Genomic DNA, 23,787 nt, shown 5'->3' with positions numbered 1-23,787 from the left:
GCCAGGGGAAGTCGTGGGGCAGCTCCTTGGAGCACAGCTGAGAGCACACACCTGGCTGCAAAGACTCCTGGGACAGTCCCAGGCAGAGCCTGAGGAGCAGGGGGGAGGGGGAGGATGAGCCACTATGATTTCCTTCTCACCCCCCAGAAAATCACTTGTGCGAGGTGCTCTGAGGACTGTGCTGGTGAGCAAGCGGCTCACTTGTCTCAAAGTCGCTCAGAGTCTCTGGTGAAACAGAAGAGAGAATGCCAACAAGGCTGCAATGAATGGGAAAGGTATCTCAGGGTGGAAAAACTACATGGAGCCCTCGGGTGGCTCAAGCAGGCAGAGATGCTTGCTACCACCACGTGTGATACCGTGAGGTCAGTCCTAGGACTAACACAACGGAAGAGAAGAACCAATACCAACAAGCTGCCCTCTGACCTCTCCTTGGCATGTGTGTGTGTGCACACATAAATAAATAAAAGTAATTGAAAAGAAAACTGCATAGATAGGTATCACCCTGTGGGTCCCAGGTGCCTTGGGAGGGCCAGTTCAGATCTCTGTGTGGTAGAAGGACCGAGGGCCCATTCCTAAGAGGCTGGCATCCTTGGTTTCACTTCAGTGGTTGACTTCAACAGTTTTCATCTTTTTCCTACATCTAGCAGACTATAGCGAACATAGATGACTTTTGTAATAAAAGACAGTAAATCTATTTTAACAGCCGTAAAAGAAATGTGTTGACTCTCTTCGCAGCTCAGCTTAGAATCTGGCCATATAAATCCCATGCACCATGGATCAAAGTGGCCAGGTCATGAGGCATGAAGCAGTCAGCCTTGGAAGAACGGATAGCTAATAGAGTCATATTGAAAATGCAGCCAACAGACCTGTAATGTCAGACCTTTGGAGCTTTATGAAATTGCTCCCCTCCAGCCCAGCGCTGGGCTCTGACAGCTAAAATGAAAGGCTTTGTCTTCAGGTTGTTACCAAACACGCCAGTGCGAGGAAGGGAAGGCAGAGGGCACACAAAAGCAGAGAAGGTCATCTATCCCGGGGCCTTTCTATTTCATTCGCTTGCATGTTCACAAGTGGCAGACCTCACAGCTTGCCTGTATGCTCCCGTTTCCAAATTCCACCCCAAATCTGGTTCCAGAGCCACAGAGGACGCCTCGCTCTCCTCTCCCACAGCTGGCCCAGGAACCAACAGACACATCGAGTCTTTACTTAACGATAGGTCTGTGGCCGATTCTGGAGTCAACGGTGCAGGTGGTTCTTTTGTGAAAGTCAGTTTAAGATCTCACTTGTCACAGACCTGGCTTCTGACACTGACCATAATGCCCAGGGCCTGGGGAAATTTGTCCAAGGTCAGACACGAGGCAATAGAGCAGGCTTGCCAACCTAGATTTTTCCCTACCTAGCCAGTTCCTTTAGGGAAACTTTAAAACCCGATGATGACGAGACCAGCCTGGTCTACAAGAGCTAGTTCCAGGACAGGCTCCAAAACCACAGAGAAACCCTGTCTCGAAACCCCCCCCCCCAAAAAAAACCCGGATGATGACGCCACTAGTCCCTCCGAGGAAAGTCCCCCACCCTAGAGCCTACTTTCTGACAACTTCATGCTTTAAAGGCACGCGAGAAAAGCTATCGAATACAGTAAATTCGAGTTACCACGTCTTTTCCTAGATGTAAGATTGCATATCAAAATATTTCAGAAGGAAAAGAATGGTGGGCAGCTTCTGAGGAAGAGGCTGACCTCTGACCTCACATGTATATAAGCTGACACAAATAGCAAGTATTAAAATTAAGAACAATAAATAAAGACTGGCAAGGTCTTGCTTATTATCCCTTGATATCAACGAGAACCCTAAAATCCTGCTGAGTGTAACTGCGTGAGGAAAAAGAAAAACAGCTTGGAAAGTTCCACCCACAACTCATTTTCCCTCTCCCATTCCAAGCAATCTGTAAGGCGCAGGTCCTGCAGAGTAAGCGTGGTCACTTCCGCAGTACCTATGTCCTTCACAGTAGCCAGTGACCTCACCACTCAGGAGGTTGTGGAAGGGAATGCCCCCGACCAGAAGGAAAGCTTCGCCACCTGTGGTAATGCATGCCTTGCATCCCAGCACTGGGGAAGCAGAAGCAATGTCGGAGTGGTCTACATGGCGAGTTCTAGGACAACCTGGGCTACATAATGTTGTACGATATTATTTTAAGGTGTGTTACATGTTTATGCTGTGGAACATTTGTTTAACGACATAAAGACGTGCTGCTTTTGTTTAACTCTGCTGCATTTGTTTAACTCTGTGAAGCTGTGATTCTTTGTCTAAAACATGTGATGTTCTAATAAAGAACTGAACGGCCAATAGCGAGGCAGGAGCAAGGATAGGCAAGGCTGGCAGGCAGAGAGAATAAATAGAAGAAGAAATCTGGAAAAGGAGGAGGGGCAAGATAGATCAAGGAGGAAGAAAGGAAGGGGCCAGCTGCACAGCTAGCCACCGAGTATATGAAAGTAAGTATACAGAAGTAAGAAAAGGTAAAAGCCCAGAGGCAAAAGGTAGATAGTTTAATTTAAGAAAATCTGGCAAGAAAAAAGCCAAGCTACGCCCGGGCATTTGTAGTTAAGAATAAGCCTCTGTATGTGATTTATTTGAGAGCTGGGTGGCAGCCTCCAAAGAACAAAAAGTCAAGAGTCAAAGAGTCAAAAACAACCACAATATAATAAGAGACCCTGTCCCAGAATGGAAGGAAGGAAGGAAGGAAGGAAGGAAGGAAGGAAGGAAGGAAGGAAGGAAGGAAGGAAGGAAGGAAGGAAGGAAGGCAGGCAGACAATCCAGCCAAGCAAGCAACAAGCAAGTTTCACTTTTGGAGAACACCCAAACAAAAGGTATCAAGCATCCTTTTGGGGGGATGGGGTCTTCCTTTGCTATAAGCCCATGTATTAAAGTTGGGGGGCCTCATCCCAGTCCCCTGGCATCCATCTTTGGAATACTGGGCAGGAACTCCATTTCAAGCCCCCTCCCCTAGGAGTTGCCTTAGTCCAAACTCCACCTCTGAGAAAGCCCGCCAAACAGTGACTCCTCCCCCATGGAGGGTCAAGACCACTCCCACAGGCTACTTAAACTGCCCCCCAGAGGATGAACACGTGGTCTCCGGGTTTTGTTGCATGGTCTCTCCTTTCCTCTCTTTCCCTCTCCATGCTTTCCCGGTGCCTCAGGGGAGCGTTGCATTAAACATGGGCGTCTTTTATTCGGTCTGATATGGTCTGATTGGAATTATTTGCATCGGTGGAGAGGCTCATTCTAAAAAAATATTCCTAACACCATGGAAGATGGAGATTATGGGGGGAAGGGGCCTGTTTAAGAAATTCAAGCAAAAAGAAACACGTGTTGCCTGCTCAGGAACACTGAGAACAAAGACCAGGCAGAGCCCTGAGTCAGCCAACCCACGGCCTCATCCACTTCTGGCCAGGTGGAAGCACAGGGTAGAGAAAAAGCTCCTTTCCTAAACAATGAACAGAAGGCGGCTTACCTGCTCCAAGCTCTGCCATCCCCTGAGAAGCGGGCATCTGTGTTCCATGCATGGGCCGGTCTGTAGCATGCCCTGTAGCACACTGCACTTTGAAGTGCACGATTTCTAAACCCCCAAACTTGCACAAGATGCATTTTTCAGTGGCACTGCTGGAGAGAAAGAGAAGTGCTCTGCCAAGACCGCAAGCCCCCTGGGGTGACCGAATTCCAAACAAACAGAACTGTGTTGACATATGGACCATGGTGGGGCCTGCACACTCTGGAGAAAGGGCCAAGAACAGTCTCTGATAATTGTTCTTAGACAATGTTATCTTTCTTCTGTATCTTCAAGGGCTCAAGAGGAGAATGCATATTAAACAGAAAAGTTACTTAATTGAGGAAGGAGGGAGAAAAAAAGAACACCACTACCACCAAAAAAATCATTTCTTTCCCAATAAGGTTCACCGAAAGAAAGATTTCACTCCAAGTAGGCAAGGACGTAGCCTTGGGATACTCTGGCCATCTGGGATACTCTGGTCTTACACATTGCTAAGAGAATCTTGTTCAACAACCCTTACTTCCTCAGCTTGTTTAGGGTTGACTCTACAGATCTATTTAGGAATTATTAAGGATCTAAGGGGAAGTCAGACCTGCCCCACCCCCTTGGAAGGAGAGAAGAGACTAGTCATTGGAAGTTGAGTACCATGGGGGCTCACTAGAAACAATGTAAATCTCTTCTTCAGCCCTTCACATTCTGTGCAGTGACAGTGGTCAAAAGGCCCCTCTGTGTTCCGACAGGAGAAAACAACCAACAATCCCCACTGATTTGGGCCCATTCATTTCCTCTCACTGGAATGGCGATCTTGAGAGAATCTGTATAACTGTGATGCTCAAAGAATGTGACTGTGCTGGGGACAGAATTCAATGGCAGAGTAGCAGCTTACCCTGGTGCAGTTTGTGCTTCCGTTTCTAGTCTCCCCACCCCCACCAAAAAAAAAAACCCAATGGCCAAATGGTAGGTACTCTCAGTGTCTCTGTGCTGTGTTTGCTAAAAGAAGCCTAGCTTCAAGCCAGGCCTAAGCTATTTCTCTGTTCAACTTTCATAACAGAAAGAAAAGAAAAAGAAAAATCCCAAGATGGGTGTGGTGGGTGGCACACTCCTTTAATCCCAATACTGGGGAATCAGAGGTTATCAGATCTCTATTAGGTCAAGGCCTCCCTGGATCCCTGCCCCCCCCAAAAAAAGTTAATAAATAAAAATGTAAAAAGTAGCATCCCAGACAATAGAAAGATATATTGCAAATATAACCCACAGGCCTGGGAGGATGGGGGTGGACGTGCTTAGCTTCAGGTGCTGTCCACATAGCTCCATGAAGCTAGCAGGCGAAGCTGTCATTCTGTCATAACAGGTGCACAGGTGAAGTACGAGTCCCCCATGTCTCTCACTAGGCATTCTTCAACAGTGACTTGGCTGGACGGTGGGGGCACACGCCTTCAACGCCAGCACTAGGGAGGGTAGAGTCAGGTGGCTCTCTGTGAGTTTAGACCAGCCTGGTCTACAAAGCGAGTTCCAGGACAGTCAGAGCTATTACACAGAGAAACCCTGTCTAGAAAAACCAAACACCAAATCCGAAAAACCAACAATGACTTGCCTCTGCCCTGGCTGACAGTTGATCTCCACCTTGGAATGACATCAATAACTACCACAGGAATCACTTCAGAATGCACCAGTTACTTAGTAGCTTTGCCAAATTCCTTTCACTAATGTTTCATACCTTCCACAGTCTCCCATCCCTAACATGCAAGGAACTGATGATGGATTAGTAGAGTCATCAAAAGAAACAAAAGAGCACAGAGGTGGGGGAGGGACCCCCCTAGAAAGCCAGCACTATTAACAAACCCTTATAGAGGTTGGGGCCAAGGACACAGAAAGTCTCTCACTCGGTTGACTGGTCAAAGTCAGCCTTAGGCAACCCTGGCTCTCATGACCACAGTCACCAATATAAGAGTATATTTACCCCAGCACTCAGAGGCAGAGGCAGAAGGATCTCTGTGAGTTCAAGGCCAACCTAGTGTGCAAAGTGAGTTCCAGGCTCCAAAACTACAGAGAAACCCTGTCTCAGGGGGAGAAAAAAAAAAGCTTATTTTCAAAGCCAATACTCTAGCCAATGAGGAGATCAGCCAACAAACCCACTCTTCTCAAGGGTGCCAGCTCCTCTGGCTGAAGAAAAGTTCATCCTCAGCCTCGAGGAAGGTAGATGAGAACATGTAAGGCTACATTTATTAGAGTTGAAAAAAAGAAAAACAACTGAACACTAAACCCCACAGAGGGGATTGTTTGCAGGATCAAACCAGTCAGAATGAATGAAATCAGCACAAGAGACAGGGAGATGACAAGTTAAGGTTGGAGAGAAAAACTGGACGGGGCACTTGAAGGTTCTGACTTTCATTTATATACTTCAGTATTTTTATAGTTTATTATTTTTGTACGTATGCATGTTTGACTGCATGTATGTATGTGTACCAGGTACAGGTGTGGTGTTCTCAGAGGCCAGACGAGGACATCAGATCCCCAGGAACTCGAGTTATAGAGGACTGCGAGCTGCCTGGTTTGGGTGCTGGGAATCAAATTTGGGTCCTCTGCAAGCGTTCTTACCCACTGAGCCATCTCACTTCTGTTTTGGGCAGCTGTAAAAAGCCTACATTAGAACTTTCTCAGTTAAGACAGGAACCATAAGCCTTTCCTCGTACTGTTTGTTTTTGAGACAGGGTTTCTCTGTGTAGCCCTTGGCTGTCCTGGAACTCGCTCTGTAGACCAGGCCTCGAACTCAGAGATTCACCTGCCCGTTTCCTGAGCGCAGGGATTAAAGGCATGCGCCACCACTGCCCAGCTTCCTTTCTTCATTCAGTCTTGAGCAGCCAGTCAGGAGAGCACGCACAGGCACTGCCTTCGCACACTTTTGTTTGAGTTGGGTGGGAGCTCCCACTCCTCAGCATTCGTTCATTCATCCATCCATCCCCTCGGCAAACAATTTTTAAATCCTTATTGTGCAATAGGCAAGCCCTAAAACTAGGGGATGCCCACCAAAGAAAGGCCTCATTCTCTTGGGGATCAGAAATGTACACATATAACTCCAACATGCAAAGCAACTGTAATATCAGTCACATAACTAGGGGACAGTCATGCAGCATATGTGGGGAGCTTGCCTCCAGGTATGCACAAGCGACCAGCAGACTATGTCCTGGCATGGGGACAGAGGCAATGATGACACAATCAAACAGAACATCGCTCATGATAAAGCAAATACATTCCAATAAATCACACTGTGATATGTGCGTGCATAGGGCAATACAAGGCAAAGCAACTCTGAAAAAACGTCACAACCCAGTTAAGAACAAAACCAGCAAAACAAAAGACTGATGGACGTTACAACTCTTAAAAAAAAAAAACTAGCCGAGTGCAAAGTAGGGCACTTCTCTCTGTAGCAAAGCAAAAGGAACACGAATTCCTGGGTGAATTCTCCCTTTCCAGGAACCATCATGCACTCCTGTAGGACTGTGTCGGGGCAGAGGTACCAATAAAGAGCAACATCGGAGGCAGGAAGAAGTCCGGGGTATGCGGACCTGACAGGCTCCAGGTGACGGGTAAAGAAGCCCACAGTCCCGGGCCTGACCCATCATCCTACTCACCTGTGGAGCTAAGGACACAAATTCCAACCCTTACCTGGCACATGCTCAAACATACCCTCTTAGGAGGAGTTCTCTGTCGTCTCTTCTAGATAATTCCAAGGAAGTTAGGTCACAGTGAGATCTGTGAAAATCTTCTGAGCAGATTTTCTGTGAGCACCCCTGGTCCCAGGAACGACTGGTCTCCTTCTCTAAACAGTTCTGAGCCAACAGCTTCCCGGGATCGGCGAAGCTGCCAGCTCAGGGAAATGAAGTCCTGCTCAGCTGGCTGGACAGGTCAAACTCACTCATTACATATATAAAACACTCCTCGGACAGATACCAGGGATGAAATCGATCTTGACCCTGCCCATCTACTCTAATTGCTTTCCAAGGTGACTGCTCAGATCATTATCATAGCCCGGGTAGCTTCATAAAACCTACGAAGAGGAGGAGGGGGGAAAAAGAGAAAATTTTGCAGGGTCCAGAAATTACAGCTGAGAGGTCATCTGTGATCAAAGACTGAGAAGCCAAAAGGCAAGCTTGCAATTACCCAGCCAGGTGCCTCTGGGCTCTGTCTGGGAAGGGCTCTCCAGCCACACCCGCCCGGCTGCAAGGTGCAATTTTGTTAATAAAGGGATCCTGTGGAATGTGGCCCCCCGGGGCTTGTCACACACAAAACCGCTTGTTTTGAGAAAGGATGAGTAATAACAGTCTTCACTCTCCGGGGAAAACAGGTGACAGCTCCGGGCAGCACCAGCGGTCCAATCTTCCCCGCATCCACATTCCAAGGGCCTTCAAACCCCACTCCACATACTCAACCTCATGTTTGGATTACACCCATCTCATGAAAAGCAGCAAACTGGGATCCCCTTCTCCGCCTTGCTTAGGTTACAGTCAGCTGGCGGCGGGCAGGGAAACTCTCCAACAGAGAGATCTCTGCTGACCTGTAAATTCTGAGATTGCCATTCCCAAAAGAAGTTTTCGCAAGATTAGTTTCTCCGCATCACAGTCAGGGTCCGGGGTGGACAGACCCTCTGCTGCTGCTACATAGGGGCGAGCTCTTGGAGAAGGTTCCTACTTTCCTCAACTCTCTGCGGGTCACTCGGGAAAACAAGAAAAGAAGCGGCAGTTTACGATGCCTATCACGTGCCTAAACATATCACGCTCATCTCTCTATTCTTGGGTCCTGGGAGGGTAATTGTATAAAGAAATGAATGACTAGATAAATGGCTGGAAATAACAACATGAGCAACATCCTGTCTTCCAGGAGTACAGTTTTCTAGCCAGGGGACTTCGAAGGCTCTGCACAATGTTATTGTACGTGCAGAAAAAAGCAAGGCACTCTGCAGTCCAGAGCGGCAGGCAGGAGGAAGGGCGGGGCAGCTGGGTCTGTGCCTGGGTAATCTGGTACAGCATGAGCACACTCTTCTTTACCTGCTGTTGCCCGCTAGCAGTGGCAATCGGTGCTGTGGGAACAGAGAGGGAAAGGAGGGTTGGGCTGGCTATGGGGGCAGGGTAGCTAGGAAGACTGAGCAGCTGCATCTGGGGAGGGGGGCGGGCTTTAAGGAGACCAGGTCACCTTAGGCTAGATTGAAGGAATGTATTCAGAACCCTCCCATCACTTACTAGCCCTGAGCCAGAATGAGGCGTGTGGGAGGGAAGGGGGGGGCACAGGGCCACCATGTGTGCCACCTCTTCTCAGCTGAACATCCCCCCCCATCTCACATTACAATATCGTCTGTATCCTTGACTGCCAGAGCTGGAAAGAGGACAAAGGCCTAGGATATCACGAAATATGGACCCACACACGAAGGTGGATGGGGCGGGGTCTGAATGTACTGATAATTTTATCACACCCATGGAAACATGATTCTTAAAATGGAAATCATCCAGAAAAACCTCCCACGAGGCACGAACCTCTGCCATGTAATGATTTTTCCTTCTTAGGGGAAGAGAGGCTAACAGGGTGTATGCATTTTCCTAAATAGGGTCACATAGTCTTTCTCAGCTGCTATCTGCTTGGAGGAGGATTAGTGACATGCCCAGATTCGCAATCCGCGTGCGCGTACACACACACACACACACACACACACACACACAAAAAAAAAAAAAAGATGTATCCTTAGTCTGAGAAGCCCTGCCTTTGTTTCACCACAAAGACAAAGCCAGCCAAGGTCCAGCACACCTAGCAGAGGCTGTGGCCAATCTCACCAGGTCCCTGCTCTAGAGCTGGCCATGTAAGGCTGCAGAACAGGGCACCTCCATACAAATCCTGAAAGGCAACATGGGCTTATGGCCCTGAGGACACAAACAGGGGTTCACAACTCTGAGGATGCTCTGGACTACAAAAACAAACAAAAAACAATGAAATAAGGAAGGATAAAGTTCATATGAAAAAACCATCAGCTGGTCTCTCCCATTTGCTCTCTTACTAAAAGTAAATCATGCCAGCCTACATTGGTCTGAAGGAGGCCAGATCCCTAAACTGTGACACATTTGAAAGAAACCTTTCCCAGCATTGTCCCTTCCTGGAGGCTGCTCGCCAGCACTGGTGCTAGCCACCAGCTGGTATGCTTCTATACAGTACATCATGGAGGTTTGGAGCACTATTGTCAATGCAAGCTTTTTGTAATACAGAGTCATCCTGGCAATAATCTGCTCAAATCATTCTACCCTGAAGGATAACTAATCACACAGAGGACAGTAATTTACGAAGTGTCTTTGCCATAGGGTCACAAGTATCATCCAGTCTAGCTTTGCAGGGGAAGGGTCCCTCAACAGGGTTTCAGTAGAAGTGGGTGGTAGCTTTGGCATTGGCCTGCAGTGACTAACCCAGCAGGTGGAAGAGGTGAGCCCAGAGCTCTGCTGCCTGTGTCAAGTATGTAGGACCACGGTTCTGCGCGGCTCTATTCTGCACAACACGAGATTCTCAGATGAACACTCGCACTGTTTGCCCAGTTACTAGCGCAGCAGCTGGCTGACAGCTGTTCAGGGACCAGTTTCCCACATCATGATTTGTGCCTATTATCTGGCTCTCCAGCTATGTGCTACAAACATCCTACTCTGCCCCCCGAAGAAGGCAGGAGGGAACAGGAATTCACATAATTAGCTCTTTCCAGATTCGTGGGGATATTTTTTCTCTTTGGGGGGGGGGGGAGCTAAGTTTTTTCTCTTTCTTCTTCTTCTTCTTCTTCTTCTTCTTCTTCTTCTTCTTCTTCTTCTTCTTCTTCTTCTTCTTCTTCTTCTTCCTCCTCCTCCTCCTTCTTTTTCTTCTTTTCTTCTTTTGACAGGGTTCCATGAGGCTCAGGCATCACCTTGAACTCCTGAGCCTTCTGCCTCTTCCCAGAGCTGGGATTATAGGCATGCACCACCACATGGGATATACACAGTGCTAGGAGTCTGGTCCAGGTCTTCCTGAATGCTAAGCAAACATTGAACTAACGGAGCTACATCCTCAGCCTCCTCCAGTCTACATCAGCGATCCAAGAAGAAAATAGCGACACTATGATTCTAAAATGTCACCACATCACTCTGAGCTACCACACCTCTATGAATTTTCACCTCAAGGACCTTTGCAAACATAAGAATGATGACAACAATCCTCTGTGATAGAATTCCATGATCACAAAAATTCCAACATGACAGAAAGCAACAGATTGGGGCGGGAGGGGGGGATGCAAAATAAGAACATACTTGCAGGTTTTTCATTGTGAACTTTACAATCTGAGGACTTTTTGAAGATTATCTTGTTTAAGTATGTGTAATTGTTTCTCTATGCACACATGAGTGCAGGTGTCCGTAAATGCCAGAGGCACTAAATTCCCCTAGGGCTGGAATTACAGGTTATTTATGAGCCACCTGATGTAGGTGCTAAAACTAAACTCGGGTCCTCCTCCATGTGCTTATATGTGCTGACCATCTCTCCAGACTAAGCAATCTGGGGACATTTTAAAGCCCCAAGGGAAAAATGTGTAAGAAGAAAAATATCAGGAAAGGAAACATGACCAGATACCATTTTTAAAATAGGTAGTAAAGTTTTCATGAGTCTGATTTTTTTTTAAATCCCAGCGTATGTGTACATGTATAGCAAGTAAAAGTTATAAAAAGCAGTTGAAAACAAGCTAGTTCAGAGTTTATTATTGTAATGGTCTGTCCAGTCCCTTTAAGAGACAAGCCCTGCCCACTCCCTCCCAGGTCAACTGCTGAGGCAGGGCAGATCTTCTGTTTCCAGTCCTTGCTTCTTTTTTCCAGTCTCTTTCTAGAAGAGGCAGCTTCTGCCTAGCTCCTTCTCCCCACTTCTCCCCTCCCTCCTCCATCTATCTCTATCTCTCTCTCCCCTCTCCTCTTCCCCTTTTCTCCTTTCCCTTACCCCTCCATAACCCACTAAATAAATACCCACTTTCTTTGCATAGCATGCCAAATAGGTCTCTGTCTCTCACCCACCGTGTGGCTTCCTGCCTGGGACCAGCTGCCTTCAGAAACCTGGAGCATGGTCTCCTAGCATGCCTATCCATCCCGGGCTCTCACCCACCATGCAGCTCCCTCCCTGCCTAGGACCCGCTGGCCCTCATGGCCTGTGGACCACCATGCGGATCCCTGCCCCGGTCCAGCTGTTTTCAGGAACCTGTGGCATGGTCTGGGGAACAGCGCCAAATTCGGGGGTTCCCTGCCTGGGACTGGCTGCCTTCGTGGCCCGCTGTGGTCTCAGGGCTTACAGACAGGCTGCCACATACACCTCCATTATATATGGTTGCAACAGGTCCTAACTCTGGTCAGCACATTTATATGGCAAATGCTTTATCTACTGAGCCATCTCTCCATCTCTCAATTTCTCTTTTATTAAATCTGCTAACCATAAGGTTAATTATATTAAAGACCTCTCCCCACATCTTTCTATATAGCCCGAGCTGGCTTCAAACTCACCATCATCTTCATGGGTGCTAGGATTACACACCTGTTCCATCCTAGCTCTATAGACCAAAACACACAGAAATTATTAACTAGCCAGCCCCAAGCTTTGCCTTGTCATTCCTCCATACACACCTGCACATCTGTGTACACGTACAAACACACACACACACACACCACACACATACACACACACACACACACACATCTGATACCAACCTCTTACCTACACATCTGCACACTGTATACACATACAGAGAGGGAAATCTTAGTGCTTGGCCAAAGCCCTCTCCTCACGAAAGATTTCTATGGGTCCAAAGCATTTGTCTTTAAAATTAAGGGTATACACAACCCTGGAGCACTGCCTCGGGCCAAAACCCAGGATAAGAAATGACTAACAGCCTTTTAAGAAAGATGGGCAATCTCCTATTGGGGTTTCCCTGGGGATGCCTGTAATTTTTACTCCAACTCAGGCACATCCTCTGGGAACATATGCCTGGGTGTATTTATTTTCCAACCAGCTGTCTTTAGGATGTGCCAAAGGCTTCCTGTCACCACAGATTCCTCTGAGGGCATGGGTGAGCACGTGTCCAGAGTCACAGAGCCACACAGAGATAAGCACACAAGAAAGCTCAAGCATTAACAACTGCCCAGAACAAATCAGAAAAGCGAGAAACAAATGAGACCATAAATCAATTTAATCTTAGCAACTGTCTTTTCAAGGCACACGCACACCAAGGGAAGGGTGGGACTTACATGTCTATTATGGGAGCCATCTCTTTCAAAAGCGAAGCGGCGAAATAATGGTAACATCACTAGAGATGACTCAGAGCTGGGAGTCTGAGCACACACGTGCCAGCAAAAGTGCTAACCATCTTGTCTCGAGTCTACTGTTTACCACCAGGGTTGCCAAGACTTACCCCAAAGTGGAGTGGCTTAAAATAAACATCATCTCACAACCTCTGTGAGTCAAGAGCTGGTGTGCATACGGGTCTATCCTCTGAGCCAAACTGCCACCATCTTCAGATCAGAACAGTAGTGCTCCTTGGAAAAGATCATCACAGGGGGGATTGCGGGCTGTGGAGATTCCCTCAGAGAAGGAGAGAGGGGGCCTTGCCAGAGCCACCACTCCTACGCAATTCTGCTCTAATTTCACAGGGTCTTGCGGACTCTGGGAGGAGCTGGAGTAGACAGCCAGGGAAAGAGTAGAGGAAGGTGCTTCATCTGTGCAGCTGTGTAAATATCACCCTGGGTCTTTAGTGTCCTAGGAGACACCATCATCCATGCAGGGTGCAAACTTTCAAGTATGGGTGCTCAGGGGGTCACCCACCTTCACCCATGACTCTGTAAACCAACAAACTCATCGGTTCCCCAAGGAGAACTTAATGAAATCAAAATTAGGCTTGTCCTTGGGACTTTAGAAGGTGGAAGTAGCCATTGCCTAGTCTCCCGCCCAACCCAACTCAGGGTGACAAGTTTTGCAGCAGGGGTTTTCTGGAATTGGGGAGTACTCACTCAGTTCCACGGTTCTCTCGGGGACTAGATCACAGGAAGGCTTGCCCAAAGGAAGGCAGGAGGTCCTACCTCTAGAATGGCACTCACATGGCTTTGACAGAGGTCTTGATTTCTCAAAATATAGGTTTGTCTTTGTTGTTATAAAAACAGGGTAGCAAGTATACCAGGCAGACCTCAAGCTCTAGATCTTCCCGCTTCTTCCTTCCCAGCACTGGAATTACAGGCATGAACCATAGCATCAGCCCTATGCAGGATTCCTGAATGTCCTTCAACATAGCAGCAGGCTCCCAATGAGAAATATTAGAGATTAAGAAAGTCACCATGCCTCTGATGACCCGGTCTCTGAAGTCACCCCCCCACACACACACACACACACTTCCACTGTATTCTACAGCTTAGTAACATAGCTAAATTGAGTCCACTTATAAAAATATTCTGAAATGAAGGAAAGCAGAAAAGAGGATTCACGCACATATTTCTGTTTTGTCAAGGACCTGTGCATTTTGTATTTATGCCTTTTAACACCTCGCTTGTGACAGTTGTTTGTTAATCTTGGAATATTCATATTTTACTGTCTTTTTGGAGTAAATCAACAGCTCAATAGAAACTACACAGATAGCGCTAGGCTTGGTAAATATTTTGAGACCAATTAGGAGCCATTTGGCTGCACATTGTATTCTGAAGATACCCGCTCAGGCAGTGTGGCTGCTTCGTAAACACTCTGTTTATGTTTCATCAGACAGAATTTGAAAATTGGCCTCATTCAAGTTTTGTTTTCATTGGCAGTGCTGGGTAGTCACTCACCAATTATTCAAATTCCCACGCACATACACTCTGGCTACTCTGTTGCGATTCTCACAGTCGGTTAGCCCCACTGCATCCCGCTGGTGGTCTGTGTGAAGCTCTTTTGACAAAACCATGAGCCTACACACCACCACCCTGGCCCTCAGCAGATCCCATTCCTGCCTTCGCTCTCACTGTGCGCTTGCCTGGGCTGCCTCTGTTCAAGTTCATGAGCTGTGAACCATGAATATAGCAGTCTCTCTCACAGTGCACAGGAACTTGCAGCGATATCTGCCCTCTACTCATAGGAAGAGGGCTCTCTTCGCTTTCCTCAGGCCCCATCGCCTCCTTTTTAGGGTCAAACTATCTACCAAGAAAGGATTCACTGTCTGCAAGGGAGTCGGCCACCAGGCATCATATAACACAGCGAAGCAGGAGAAGCCGTCAGGAGATACTTAGGTCCCTGTGCCTGCGTTTCCTGCCAACACGGGACTATTTACCACACTCAGCCAACAGAAAACAGACTTCAAAGGCATTCATATCTTAACCTCTGAAACCTGTGGGGGCATCATTTTACCTGACAAACAGGGATTTGCATGAGTTACCAAGAAAGGACTCTGAAAGAGTAAGAACATCCTGTACTCACATGCATAGAAGCAGCAATGACTCCTGGACAGCTCTGTAGAGAAAATTAACACATGACATGTGTGCTCTGAGCGGGCTGAACTTGCTTGGTGCCCTTGTTTTACATATTTTGCCTCCAGAACCCTGAGATCTTTCTTTTTGGAAATAAAAATACATCTTGGCATGGGGAAATGGTTCATTGGGTGAGGAACTTGCTGCGTACACCTGAGGACCTCAGTTTGATCCACAGAAGCCCAGTGAACGGCCAAGCATGATAGCACATACAGTCCCAGTGCCAGGTGGACACAGACGAGAGGATTCTGAGGCCTTCTGGCTAACTAGCATAACCTAAAGACAGTGAGACCAGGTCCCAGTGAAGAGACCCTATCTCAAAAGAGTAAGGTACACCGGGCTGGTGAGACCACTCAGCATGTAGAAGCGCTTGCTGAGCAAGCTTGGCAACCTGAGTTAGATCCCTGGATCCAACAAGGGGACAGAAGAGAGTCAACTCCGCAAAGCTGACCTCTGCCCTCTATCATAATGTGTGCACACTCACAAAATAAGGAAATAAAACATATTTTAAAGTAAGGCAAACAGCTCCGAGGGACAACATTCGAGGTTGGCTTCTAGCTCCTCCACACACGTGCATGCGCCTACACACACACACACACACACACACACACACACACAAATAAGAAAGAAATAAATTGAAAAAGTAAAATATATCCCAAGTTATGGTGTAACCAACCAGCAGACCCTAGTGGTCTAGACAGGTGCCCAGGCAACAGCTCACATCCGCTTCTTCAGGGAACCCCAGGAACCGCACCCAACCCAGGCCAACTCACTCTTCCCCCTGATGCTGTGCTGAAATGAGCTGAGCTGATTCATCCAAACTTCTGAGTCACCCTCTCCACTGCAGACCCTGCAGTCCCAGCAGCAGCTGAGCCATGGCTCGGGGCAGGGAGGCAAGAGTCAGTGCTGGGAGTTTGGCAGCTGGTTCCCCAGGTCACCCTCCCTCACGTTTTCTCCATGCAACTGTACGTGTCTCTTAGGAGCCACATAACTGGCCAAAGGACACAGGGCCAAATGCAGCCCATGGGTCCTGTGCTGGCTGGCTTCCTCTGCTACACAGCAGGAGATACTGAAGTGATTGCCTCTGCTCTGAGAAAGGAGGGTATTTTTATCACAGAAATAGTTCCATGGAACACAACATCTGGATGAGACAGCTTCTGTCCTGACTACTATGCTGTCTCACTAATAAGACCATGCCAAAGCCTGGAGGCTTTTGGCAACAGGGTTTGTTGGGGTGGAGCCTATTTGGAATGCCCACTTCTTTGTTCAATCAACATCTGGGAGAAGCAGCTCCTGCAGAAGGAGGTCAAGGCAACCAGGAAGAAAAGGGAAGCCATGATTTCTGACAGCACAGCTTTCTATTCACTTTAAAGCCCAGGCCCACTGGAGCCACGCCATGCTGAAGAGCAATATAGAGAAGGGGGCGGAGCCACACAGAAGAGCAGTCCAGAGAAGGGGGCATCACTTTTAAAGTGGGCATGAAATAAACCAGGAGAACAAACCATGAATATTCCAGGAGAATTTGAATTAAAAATAGTTCTGGTCTATTCTAAGGATACTAATAAAAGGATGGGCCAGACAGAGCACAGGCCACAGCAAAGCAGGAAGCAGTCTACCGGGGTTAGGCAGGCCAGCAAGGCTTAGCCCCAGGGAGTGTTACCATTGCTGTTAAATACAGGATCTGTCACAGAGGCCTGCTGAACAGCAGCGTAGCATGACAATGCCTTGGAGAAATGTACTTCCAGGAAAGGTTACAGACCAGCACAGGCAAAGCAAGAGTTCACAGGAGTGTCTCTGCAAGCCAGGATGGAGGGAGAGAAACTGGACCACACAGAGAGGAAGCCAGGCCTCTGTAGGCAAGGACAGAAGAAGCTTCCACGCTCATCTTACTTTCCCTCCCAGAAGTCTGAGCAGGAGTGTGTAAGCATCTCTCAGAATCGATACCACCAAACATCAGGGGAAAGGAGCTTGGTCTACAGATAGTTCCAAAATGTCTCAAAACAAACAAGCAAAAAAGTTGTCAGGAATGAGAGAATGGGTGACTATATGTGAAAATATGTAACATTATAAAAAGCAATATGTAGTCATTGCACATTGGTCTATGACATATTATGTTCCAACTGTATCACAAAGAGTAACATTGTTTATAAAAACACTTCCTCAGAACAAAGCCTTGTGAAGGCATTGTATAACAATTTTGATGCCCCCATTACATAAAGCAGTCAACAGCATTCCTAAATGTGCATGTTAGCTGAAATGAAGATGCTTCTGCGTACTTAGTCATAGTACCTCTGTGTCCCCACTGCATTTTCTCTGTGAACACCACCAGATCTGCTGTTGGTTTCATGAATGGGGAAGAAAATTGAGCATCTAACCTTGAAGCACAGACGAAAAACAAAGATAACAAAATATGGTGCTCACACGGCACTGCACATGCAGCAGGAAATCAGTGACTATGGCACTCACGCAGCACTGCACATGCAGGGGAAATGAATGCACTGACTATGGCTCTCACACAGTGCTGCACATGCAGGGGAAATGAATGCACTGACTATGGCTCTCACGCATCACTGCACATGCAGGGGAAATAAATGCACTGACTATGGCTCTCACGCAGCGTTGTTCACACAGCGCTGCACATGCAAGGGGATGCACTGACTATGGCTCTCACGCATCACTGCACATGCAGGGGGATGCACTGACTATGGCACTCACGCAGCACTGCACATGCCGAGGAAATGCACTGACTATGACTCTCACACAGAATTATTTTCCAGGGTAGAGACGTTATAGGTGTGCAGAAGGGAAGCTGAAATGAATATCACTTCAGCAGAGCTTTATTAAGAGAGTTGCAGCCACAGGGCTGCCAAGTGGGAGAGCCAGTTTCCAGGGAGGAAAGAACACTTCATGAGGACAGACAGCCATCAGGGATGAAGAGAACAGGGTCTTTGCTGAAAAGAGAGAGCCCTCAATTGCCTTTTGCTCCCTCCAGTTCCCAGAATAACAGGGGTATACCCTGTTTACCACAGGCAGCGTGGTAGAGCAGCCTGTCAGATTCAGGGGATAAAAGGGGTTTCTTGTTCTCACAAGTTTCCAGGGGTAGAAGTTCCACACATGTGGTATAGCCTACGAGCTAGGATACGACTCATATGATAAAAGTCAATTGTAATCCAGAGTCGCCTTGAGTCTGGCTGGTAGAGACTGAGAAGCAGCTGGCTTTCAGCTGTAGGTGGGAGAGTGACAACTCAGCTCCATGAAGCTGCAAGGTGACAGCACACTTTCCTATCAGCTCTCTAGGGAAAGCAGAGGGCCATGTCTCATTTCTAGGAGACAGAGACAGATAGAGGGCCTGTGACCTAGCAGAACAAGCTGGGTCTCTCTCTCTGCCTTGGCAAGCTAAAAGGGAATTACATCGCCATCTTCAAAGCAGCCCTCCTCCATGGACATGGACTTTTGGAAGAGAGACTCTTCCATAATTCCTTTGAATTTTCTACTTTGTCATTTTAAAGTAAAACAAGAGCCAGACGTGGTAACTGCAATCTCGGACTCAGGGAAGCAGACAAGAGAGACAAGACCAAGATGTGTCTAGCTATAAAGCAAGTTGAAGGACAGCCTAGGCCACTTAGCAAGACCCAGTTTCAAAAGGAAAGGGAAAAGCAAGGCTTAGGGTATAGCTCAGCGGTAGAGCACCTCCTTAGGTTCTCTGCCCCAAGAGGGAGAGATGAAAGGAGGGAAGGTGGGAGGGGAATGGGAGGGGAGAGGAGGGGAGAGGAGAGGAGGGGAGGCAGGTATAACAAGGGAAGTCAGTGGCTAGTCTAGCAATATTAACGCTTATGTCATACCCAAAGACAGGCAATGCTGCCATCCTGACCTGAAACTACCAGTGGGGAAGCACCCTCTTTTTATGAGCATTTCCCCTCATTTTCTGTATTTTTTTTTATTCATCATATCAACAGGCTGTGAATTACTTTTGCAACTTTGCAAAGTCAGAAGAGGTGTAAAAGAGATACGAACGAACACCACCTGAGTTTCAGGACTGTCCTCTCAGAGCAGCTTTCCACTCCTCCCATTCTCTGCCACTGCCTCATAGAACTTAAGACCTGGAGAGGTCGGCATGCCTGAACTCACAAAGCCTGGGACACCTGCTGGGTGAGCTCATGTGTAGACTTGTCATTACAGGAGTCAATATGACCACCATGCCAAGGCCCCGGCTTTCCTGGTCTCCATGTGTGCAATGTTCCTCTGTTGCTCTTCCAGCAGACTGGAGTTAGGGACACAAATGGAAGGAAGGACGTTGTTTTCTTGGGTTCAGACCTCAAATGCCTACTGCACTTACGGTCTAGCGCTAGACCCCAAATTCAAGTATAAGGGAAGCCTCATGGATCCCTGCAGCATCTGGCCCTGCACTAAGGGGCTCACTGTATAAAGACAAAGCAGTTGGCTTCAGGTGACATGAAACGTCAGACAAACTCAGAGGAAATCAGACACATGGAGTACAGGACACCGCTGCCAGTTCTTGAGGATGCATGGCCTGAATAAAGACAGAGAACCTGTATCGACAACTGTCTTCAAAACAAAATCACTTCTTCATTTTAAGCTAAAGAAACAAGCCAAGGAAACAGAGAGCCACTGGCCATCGGGAGCCCATGTGAGGAATAGCAACACAGCGAGGCACACCATAGCAAGATCCAGGGGAAAAAACTACTGCACTGCAGATTCTGACCCAGAGCCTTTATTCCAGTAGAAAAGCAAGGCTAACTCTGGACCTAAAAGGACAAGAGGCGCATAATATTTAAATGCAATTGTCACCCCTGGCATCTCACACGCCAGCAGAGAGTTATATGCACCAGTTTAGCAGAAGAGCCTGCAATATAAGCAAGAGCTTGGATCCAAAGTGTCAGTGGGAATTGGTGTGCACATTTCACGGGGATAATTGGCTAAATGAAGAAACTCGATACTGCAAATGCCCTGGCCCAACCATGAACTGCATACAGGTACATGAAGCCAAATATTGACAAGTCAAATTGAAAACTTAAAACCCATTAAAATACCAGGTCTGTGTGGCTGACATAGAACAGACTAAATAAATCTGAACACAACGAAGCTGTTTGGAGATTATCTTTGATACAGAAGTGCTCGAGTGGCTGGAAATTCTTTATGTCACGGTGAGCCAACGCCTGACCTTTCACTTCCTATCTCCCCACTGTGAGCCGCCAAGGACTGAGTTACAGCTCTATCTCCCTGAGCCACCAGCACCTACCACCTCTAAGGCTGACAGAGGCTAAGGCTGGCAGAGGCAGTATAAGACACCCATCCCCCGAAATTCACATTTCTATTTCCTGTTTACATGTGCCTGTTGGATAGCTATTTCTTCTGAATAGAAAGTCCCTTCCCAGAAGAAAGGGGAAAGCCCTAAGACTGGGAAAGTAAAAACAACTTGCAAGGCTCAGAGAGATCCTGAAAGTTACAGACCTCACAAGATTCCTCTATAAAAACAGCAAGCAATTGCTCAGGAAGAGGAACTCTTGAGCCAACCAAGCTGACTGGGAGTTGGTCAAGGACTTCTAGGAATAACAGCCTTCATGAGATGTCACCCATACGAGGGTGAGCTTCCTGGTGATACAGCTGCCTTTGAGTCACCCATGCTGAACTTGGGAGTCCACTAAGCTAGACACAGGTAGAATCAGTTCTTTGGTCTGCCATCTGTGCCCTACCTGCAGCGAATAGACATCTGTTCACATCCCCTCAGCAAACGTTGCACAATACAAAAAACACCACCCAAGGCCTTCCCTAACTCAAGGGACCAACACGGTTTAAAACTGTCTCCCTGGGAAGGCCCTTCCTCGGGACATGCTGAATGAGTAGTATATAACGAGCAACCCTTACACGCTGTCCAGAAAACCCTATTTCCGGTCAGGGTAGAAGCTGAGCTAGGAGGACTAACGTGAGTTTGCAGCTCTAGACTGATAATTTGCCTCGAAGAAAAGCGATTTGACTCACAGACCAGCAAGCGAAATGAAGAGCAGAAAGAGCCCCATGTGAGACCAACAATCCCGGCTGTTCGCCTGCTACCTTACTCCTACAGTGTGACTCCAAGCAAGTCCCTTCATCCTAGGCCTCACTGAAACAGCGAGCACACCTGCCACATGGACAGGGGAGAGTTAAGTTGCAGGGATGTACACCAGACATTTAGCCCAGCATCTCATATGCTGTAAGGGCTCCATATATGGCTTTCTGAACTATCCATGACTCAGAAGAAGAATCGGTTTAGTTCTTGTAAAACAGAAACCAGGTATGTTGGAAGTGTCTACGGAGGTGACCTGCCAGCTGTTCAGCCGACACTACTGCATAGGTACCTCAATTGTGATTTCAGGGTTCATTCATCATGTGGACTCGTGACTTCCCTTTAACCCCCTCTGACACACACCTTCCTCCTGCCATGCCCCTCAGGCCCTCACTCTACCTGCTCTGCGCCTGAGCCGTGTTTATGGCTTGGAATGTGGCCTCTGACAGTCCACTTGCAGGTGTCTCATAAGGCCAGCTGATGCTGCCTGCTCTTCCAAATGGAAAAATTCCAGCTGTTTTAAGAGATACTGACAGCATGCCCACTGCACAGTGGCCCTGGAGGGTTTCAAGGAATAAATCCGAGCAGCACAATATTGAAGGAAGGATCCAGAAGCTAAGACCACAACCTACAACAGTTGTAATGAAGATGAAGTACAAGTTCCAGACATAAAAGACAAGACAAAGTCCTGCCAGGCCTTCAGCAAATTCACACACACGCACACACACACACACACACACATATATATGTGGGGGGGGGGTCCATTAAGTTGCACTCACTGACAAATCACTGTACCTCAGTCAACTTCAAAGCAATAGGTATTATTTCTCCAAATACAGTTTACAGGCCAGCAGCATCAGCATCACCTGCAACATGTCAGCTCAGCTGACTCTCAGACCTCACCCAGCAGGATCTACAGCTTATTTTAATTGTTAAAACATACTAATTGAGCTCAGCAGTGGTGGTGCACACCTTTAATCCTAGCACTTAGTAGGTAGAGGCAAGTGGATCTCTGTGAATTCGAGGCCAGCCTGGTCTACAGGGCGAGTTTCAGGACAGTCAGGGATACACAGAGAAACCCCACCTTGAAAGACAAAACAAAACAAAAACCATATTAACTGAACACTAATGGAATGCACTATGCTAGTTCAATGCATGACTAGGTCCTGAGAATTGCAGTTTCAACAAGGTACCTTAGCAACTCAGCCTGAGGGTGCTTAGGACGCCACAGCCCACTCAGACAGAACTGTGATAGCTCACTGGGGTTTTCACAGGATCTCTTCCTTCGTGCTGCACAGAGTTCCATGGCAGCAAGTTGACTCTGAATGACTAGTGTGTGCTTGATACGTAAGTGTCAAATGAATGGGCAGTCTACTAACTGACCAAAGAAGCCATCTACATTGTGACAAATACAGAGAACAATTCTTTAAGGATGGAAAGAGAAGGAGACAGACAGACAAAGTATGCACACCTGGGTGGAGAAAGATGTGGCAGTGGGACAGAACAGGCTGAATAAGTAGATATGCACATGCCCCGTGGAAAAGACTGCCAGGAGGGCCGTGGTACCTGCAGCTGCCGTCATGTGCATTGGCCGCATACAGGCCAGAAGCAATAGCCAGTGTGGCTGGAGTGTGGTGAAAGGAAAGGGAGGAGACAGGACGATAAAGATGATATGTGTAGCTCTGGTGGTGGCTGTTGGTGAGGACAGAAAGGCCACATGTAGATTTCCAACTGCCATCTCTAAGGCTTTTGAAACTGGGCATGAGAGAGCCTGGCTCTAGCAGGCACATCCAACCTTTTGACATTGCAACACAATGTTGTTATCTACAAAGTTCAAGTTGGAGTACCATGAAATTGAGTTATCAAAAAATATATAGATAGATATAGTCATATACATACATATATAGATGGATGGATGGTTAGGTAGATGGGTAAAAAGTAGGTAGACACAGATATCACCAAAACTGTCATGATGTTTTAAGTAATTTCATAATTTATATTGGGTCAAATTCATGCTTATTATAGGGCATATGCAACCAATGGATGAAGGACAATTGTGTCTGCATGGAATGAGTCCATCAACCAGGCCTGGCTGAAATCTTTTAACTGCTGCTCACAATCTCTTTAGGCTCATGAAATAGCAACATGACCATTACTCACGGTCTTCAACAAGATGATCCAGGAATTTAGGGACATCCAAGCACCAGAGGAGCCTCGATTCCAGTCCAGATGTTACCCTGCAGCAGCACACTGGTAAAGGAAACACAAATGTCAGTTCAGAGACCTCAATAAGATATGCATTAGTTAGCCAGGTGTGGCAGTGCGTGCCTTTAATCCCAGTATCTGAGAGATAGCAGTAGGCAGAACTCAGAGTTAGAGGCCAGCCTGGTCTATAGAGCTAGCTAGAGAGATAGCCAGGGCTACACAGAGAAACCCTACCACCAAAAAAAGTTACTTACTCACTTACTCATTTCTTTGGCAAAATACTTGATAAAAAGAACTTAAGGAAGAAAAGACTTATTCTGGCTCATTTTTCAAGAGTATAGTCCATCAGGTACACCAGGTAAGGACAGCATGGCAACAAGAACACGAAGCTGAAAGTCACATCATCCGATCAGAAAGCCGAGAGAAGAACGCTGGTGCTCGCTCATTTTTTTAACTCAGTGCAGG

General features: G+C 47.3%; 1 protein-coding gene across 4 annotated transcripts in view; it reads right to left on the bottom strand.

Annotated features, from left to right (window-relative positions):
• The window catches only part of Tln2 (talin 2), a 427,686-nt gene that overhangs the window by 325,639 nt on the left and 78,260 nt on the right, over window positions 1-23,787 (bottom strand). For all 4 annotated transcript variants that reach the window (XM_075965369.1, XM_075965372.1, XM_075965373.1 and 1 more), the window contains exon 2: window positions 23,278-23,367. The gene's annotated coding sequence lies outside the window, so the exon portion shown is untranslated. The remainder of the gene's footprint in view (window positions 1-23,277; window positions 23,368-23,787) is intronic.

Source organism: Microtus pennsylvanicus, chromosome 3 (assembly GCF_037038515.1).
Source record: "Microtus pennsylvanicus isolate mMicPen1 chromosome 3, mMicPen1.hap1, whole genome shotgun sequence".
NCBI classification, from domain to species: Eukaryota; Metazoa; Chordata; class Mammalia; order Rodentia; family Cricetidae; genus Microtus; species Microtus pennsylvanicus.
The sequence above is the reverse complement of the archived record's forward strand: the minus strand, read 5'-3'. Positions and strand labels throughout refer to the sequence as shown.